The sequence below is a fragment of the Aythya fuligula genome, chromosome 5 (assembly GCF_009819795.1).
Source record: "Aythya fuligula isolate bAytFul2 chromosome 5, bAytFul2.pri, whole genome shotgun sequence".
Taxonomy (NCBI): Eukaryota; Metazoa; Chordata; class Aves; order Anseriformes; family Anatidae; genus Aythya; species Aythya fuligula.
Genome location: NC_045563.1, coordinates 19823610 through 19829270, shown reverse-complemented (window position 1 = coordinate 19829270; position 5661 = coordinate 19823610).

Here is a 5661-nt window from a genome sequence, read left to right as displayed (position 1 = left end):
TCAGACGGCGGCGGGCGGCGGCGGGGCGGGCGCGGGGGCCGCGGGCGGCGGCGGCGGGGCCGCGGGGGCCCGCATGCGGCGGCGGGGGGCCGGGAGCCCCGCGGAGCCCGTGCTGCCCGCCCGCTGCCTGCCTGCTGCCGGGCGCGCGGGTGCGGGTGCGTGTGTGTGCGGGTGTGCGCGCGTGTGCCCCGACCGCGCATCCACTTGCTGCTCGCTGCTGGCGGGAGAGGAAACTGCAGCCGCCGGGGAGAGAAAGGGGGGGTTCGGGCAGGGGGGGGCGTCGGGGCTGGAGGTGGGGTGGGTGGGTGGGTGGGGGACGGGGCGGGGGTGGGGGGGGAGCAGCGGCGCGGCCACGCGTGTGCCGCGGGTGCCGCACACGCCCGGGGCGCGGCGCGCACGCCCACGCGCGGCAGGACGCGGGGACGCGCGCGGGGCGCCGCGCCCACGCGGGAGCTCCCGGCCCCCGCGCGCCCACGCGGAACCGCGGCCGGCGCCGCCCGCGCGCCCCCACGCAGCGCGCCCACGGCGGGGGCACCGGGCGCGGGGCGCACGCTGCGTGGGGGCCCACACGGGCGCGGCGCGGGCACGGGGCTGCGCACACGCGCGCACCCACGCGCGCACACGCCCCGCACGGCGCCCCAACCCCGCAGCCTCCCCGAGCGGCCCCGTTCCGGCGGGTTCCAGGCCCGGTTTTCCCGGTGCCGGGGCGCGGCGGCCGCCGCCGGGGCACTGCGGGCAGGGCGGCAGCGGCGGGCGGAGGAAAACCCGGAGCGGAGCCGTGGGGGCGCGGAACGGGTGCGAGCCGTGCGCTCGCTGCCTCCCTCCCTCACCCCCCCACCCTCTCCCAGCACGCAGAGGCAATTTCTGCCCGGCTTTTATTGCCTCGTTACCATTTGCTAAAGAGATGCAGGAGAAGAGCAAACAAACGGGAGCGCGGCTCTGCGCAGCGCTGGGGGTGTGCAAACACCGGCACCTCCGCCTCCAGCACCCCCCCAGAGGGGCTGCGGGGCAGGGGGAGCCCCCACCGTGGGAGCGGTGGGATGCTCGCCTGGACGGCCAGGGTGTCGTGGAGCCCCCAGGGGCAGAGCCCCAGCTGGCCTCGTGGGATGGAGGGGCTCAGGTGGGTGCTCCCTGGAGCTGTTCGGGGCTGGGCAGAGCCAGGACCCCATGCCGGGGTGGTTCAGAACCTCTTGGGACCAAATCTCGGCTTGCCCTGCCCGCAGGCTGGGTTTTGAGCAGGGAAGGAAGCAGGGAATGCCCCCTCCTAAAAGAGGCTGTGGGTCCGTGTTTGGGGATGGGGCTGAGCAGGGGGCAGGCGGAGGTGTGCAAGGACCACAAGGCAGCAGGTCCAATGTGCCCAAATCACACCTCGGGCTCCTTGCAGCCTGCTCTGGCCTGATGGCCTGGCACGGGGTGGGTGCCCACCCGCATCCCCTGGCTGGGGGCTGCCTGCTAGGAAGGTTTTGGTGCACGCAGCCCAGCCAGGGGATGGCTCGGTGTGAGCCTTGGGGCCACAGGGCAGGCTGTGGAGTGGGCAGCACCAGCACGACCGTCTGCCCCCTCCAAAAGCCTTGTCACGGGGAAGTGCAGAGCTTTATTTTGATTTTTTTTTTTTTGTTATCCCCCCCTCCCGTGGGAACCTTCTCATTAAGCCCTTGGCACAAACCCCTGCTTTCACTCCGCTTTTCTCCGCTCGCTTCCCACGCACTCTTCAGCGAGCGCTGAAATCCCCGTCCCCGCACGCAGACGTCCCGGCAGCGCCGTAACCTCCCGCACCCACGCAGCCGCGCGCCGCCGCCGCCTCACGCCGTCACTTCCACCGGGGCCGGGTGGGTGTGCGGCGCTGCTGACTCACGGCAGGGCCGGGCCCGGCACCTCGCGGCACCGGCTGGCTGCTGAGCAGCGCCGGGGAGCTTTTCCCTTTCCCGTCCAGCCACGGGGGAGCGAGGAGGTTGGCCAAAGGCTTGGCTCAACCAAGGTGGTGCGGGTGGCCCTTGGTTCCAACCCAGGCACCCCGTCGCTTTCCGCCTCACTGTGTTGGAGATATGAGTCCCAGCCTCATCTTCTCCAGCCCTTCTCTTGGTGTATGACCTACCCTGGGCATCCCAAACCCCTGGCCTAGCTGAGCCTTGCCACCCCAAACCCCATGGTCGTCTCCAAGCGCAGCCCAGCGTGTCTGCCCTGCCCTGTGGCCGTGCTCTCCTTGGGCCACAGGGCAGGGAGATGCCCCTGTGGCTCTGCCATGGTGCTGGCCATGCCCCTCTGGGCACTGCGGGGACCGCTGCGTCCCCCGGGCTGGCACACTTCTGTCTGCTTCTCAGGGCTCAGCACTGGGAGCGGAGAGGCTCCAGCTCCTGATTCTGGCAGCGTGGGGAAACAGCAGCCCCTCTCCAACCTCCTGGTCCCCATCCCTGGACCACCTCTCCCACCCGGCCATGGCTCTGGCAAACCAACCCAAATTTCTGCGGGAGGTGCCAGCACAGGGCTCCCCAGCAAAGGTGGCTTTTGCTGCCAAATTGCAGTTTTCAGTTCCCAACTGCTTCGTCTCTTGCGCTGCTTGGAAAAGGGTCATTATACGCCTTTCTTCTCGCCTCCTCTTTTATTTTGTCGATGGGGAGAAGATGGGTATTTCTTATTCTGCCTTTGCACTGAAAGGGGAGAACCTTTTCTTTTCTTTTCCCTCGTTTCAGCCTTTTATACAAATTAATCTTTGGGCGGAGGCCAAGCCTGGGGAAATTTCATGTAAAATGATGAAATTTTCAGAGCCTAATGGGGGTAATTACAGGGGGTTAGAAAGCAAACTATTTTGCAACTTTAACAAGAGCAGGCTGTGACCTGGCACTTGTTACAGCTAATAAAAATGTTAATGAAGCGGCAGCAACGAGGCGGCTCTCCTGTTCCTCCCATCTCCTTCCTTCTCCTTCAGGCATCTCGAATCTCCGCCGTTGTCCCCAGGGGTGACAAGGAAGGGGGATCCCAGGGCAGGGCACCTGAGCACCATGCCCCTGCCCCAGGTGGTGGCTGAGAGGGCACAGGTTCCCTGCCCTTATCCGCCAGCCAGGTGGAAGTGGAGCCAGGCGGCACGGCGCGGTGTTTGCCTTCCTGTGCAAACAGAGCAGGACAGAACCAGTCGGGCAGCAGAGCGGGCTCAGCGCTGCTGTGTCTCTGCCTGCACCCCGGGGACCCGCACGGACCCAAAGGCGTGGGGAGACAAGCAGCAGCCACGAGCTGCGGGGCAGATGAGCGCTGCCTCTCCTGGGGAGGCTGGCATGTGAATAATTGGGCTGGCAGTGGCCGAACGCCCTGGCGTGTATTTTAATTACCGGGAGAGCATCCGTCATGGGCTGCTCCTGCAGCGCAGATGCAGGGCGCCGCGTTTGCTCTGGGCTCGGAGGAGATTTCCGTCGTGGCTGGCGCTGTTTGCCGTGGGCATAGCCTGCCTGTTTGCTTTGCCTGACTGGCGCGGAGAGACCAGCCCTTGGGGATGCACACTGCCGTGCCACACCAGTGCAAAGAGACAGCAAGTCCCCGGGCACAGGTCAGCCCAGGTGGTGGCTCCCCAAGAAGGCACGTTGGGATTTTCGGCGTGGCTGAAGCCCTCTGGGATCTGTGTGGTGAGCTTGGGAGACCCCAGCATGGAGAGAGCTGTTCTAGCAGCACGAGCCCATGGCACAAAGGTTTTTCCCAATTCGGGTGCAGCTCCAGGGCAGCTGTGGGCACTGGGGGCTGTGGGCAGTGGGGTGCTGCACCGCATCCCTCTGGCCCTGGTGCGGTGCAAGCTCCAGTTGGAGGAGTTCCTTGCCTCTCCTCTCCCAGGCAGCAAATGTTGTTAAAAGGACAAAAGAAACACAACCAGAACCATGAATTATAATCAATGTGAAATGCTGCAGACAGTGGCGTGGCTGGAGAGATGCAAGCCGGGGGGGCCACGGCGCCGTTCCCACAGCCTGGGGGCTGGCCGAGCCGGGGGCACCAGGACTGCCCCGCCACAGCCCCCATCTCCTCTCCTCCACCTGGAAGGGACTGGGCACCTCTTCCCTGCCGAGCCTCGAGCAAATAAGTGCTGCTGTGAAGCTGATGGAGCCTCACTGTCACTCAGCCACTCCGCAGCCCCCTGTGCCCTCTGCTCAGGGCTGTACCCCATTTTCATGCCCCTTTGGCTCAATGTAAACATGATGCAAAGGAGGATGAGAAGAGAGAGCAGCAGTTGTGCACGGGGCCACCCAAATCCCTGCCTGCTCCTGACCAACCTCTCTGGCCTCACCCCGAGCATCCTCGGTGCTGCTGCAACTCCCTGCTTGGGGACGATGCTCGGTGCCGTGGGGATGATGCTGGGCACCGTGATGCTCAGGGGCAGTGCCGGCACAGGACCTGGCACAGTGAGGTGGCTGCCAAGCAGCGGGGCCAGCAGGAGAGGTGGCAGGTGGGGGCTGAAGGTCGCGCCGCAGACTTTGCCCGCGCTGGCAGCAGCTGCTCGGCAGGTGGCACAGCGCTGAGGCTCCGCTGCCCCCGCAGCAGCAGCCCCAGGGTGAAAGGGGCCCTGCAGTGGTGCCCCGGGAGGCCTCGCAGTGCGTTTTGGCAGTGCTGCCCCCCTGAATCCCACATTCGGTCCTTCCAGCAGCACCAAACCAAAAGCTGGTTGGTGCCGGGTTCCCCCCCTGCTGCCGGCTGCAGCCGCACCTCTCCCCCTCCTTCCACCGGCGCTGCCGGCTGCGCTGTGCCCTACTCCCGGGCGGTGCCTTCCCTTGTTTGAGTTGCCATTAAAGAAAGGGATGGGTAGTTGCTCCAGCTCCTAGCCTGACACGAAGGACCTGGTTGCAGCTCAGCCCCACACCAGGGGCAGGGGGTACAGGGCTGGGCAGCGACGCAGCGGCCGCGCAGCAAGCAGCAGTCTCTGGAGCACAGCTTTCGTGGTTTGGGAGTCAGGTTGCGATCAATTAGCAAATGCTCACTCCAGCCCCGCTGGCCTGACTCAGCAGGTCCCGCCGCCCCGCCGGACAGCAGAGCCAGGCACCGTGGTTGTGCCTGGGTGCCAACAGCTCCCTGACCCCCTGGATGGGACGCTGCGCCTTCAAGATGTGACCAGGAGGGACAGGCTGAGAGCAGCTCACTGCAGTGCCTGCCCCTGCTCTCCCCTTTAGCCCCCCCCCAAAGCCTGTTGAGCCCTGTCCTCCCCCTGCCGCTCCCCGAGCCCTTCAGGGCTGCCCCCGGGCCATGTATTTTTCATGAGCGCTGGAAGGCGTTGGCGGTCGATGGCTGGGAAAAGCGGCGCTGCAAGAAGATGCTGCCCTTGGGCAGGCACAGCCGCTGCCCTTCCTGCCCGCCCAAAGTGCTCCTGGACGCCGAGCCGGGCCCCAGGCTCTCTCTGCGCACCGAAGAAAAGCTCTCCGCGTCCTGGCGCTCACATAATTTGCGGTACGCGGCGCCGTAACGAACAGTGACCTCTATTAGGCATGCTATTAGCCCCATCAGGAGTTCTTGCAGTACATCCTCGGGTTCGCTGGTGGGTAGGAAGGCGGCCAGGTTCTGCCGAGTAGCCGTGCAATTAGGGATGGGCTGATGGCCGGAGGCAGTAGGGGTTCAGGAAGGGGCTAAACTTGCTGCTGGTGAGGGTGGGTATGGGACAAGCTGCTCCATCCCGCACAGGGCTGGAAACCCAAC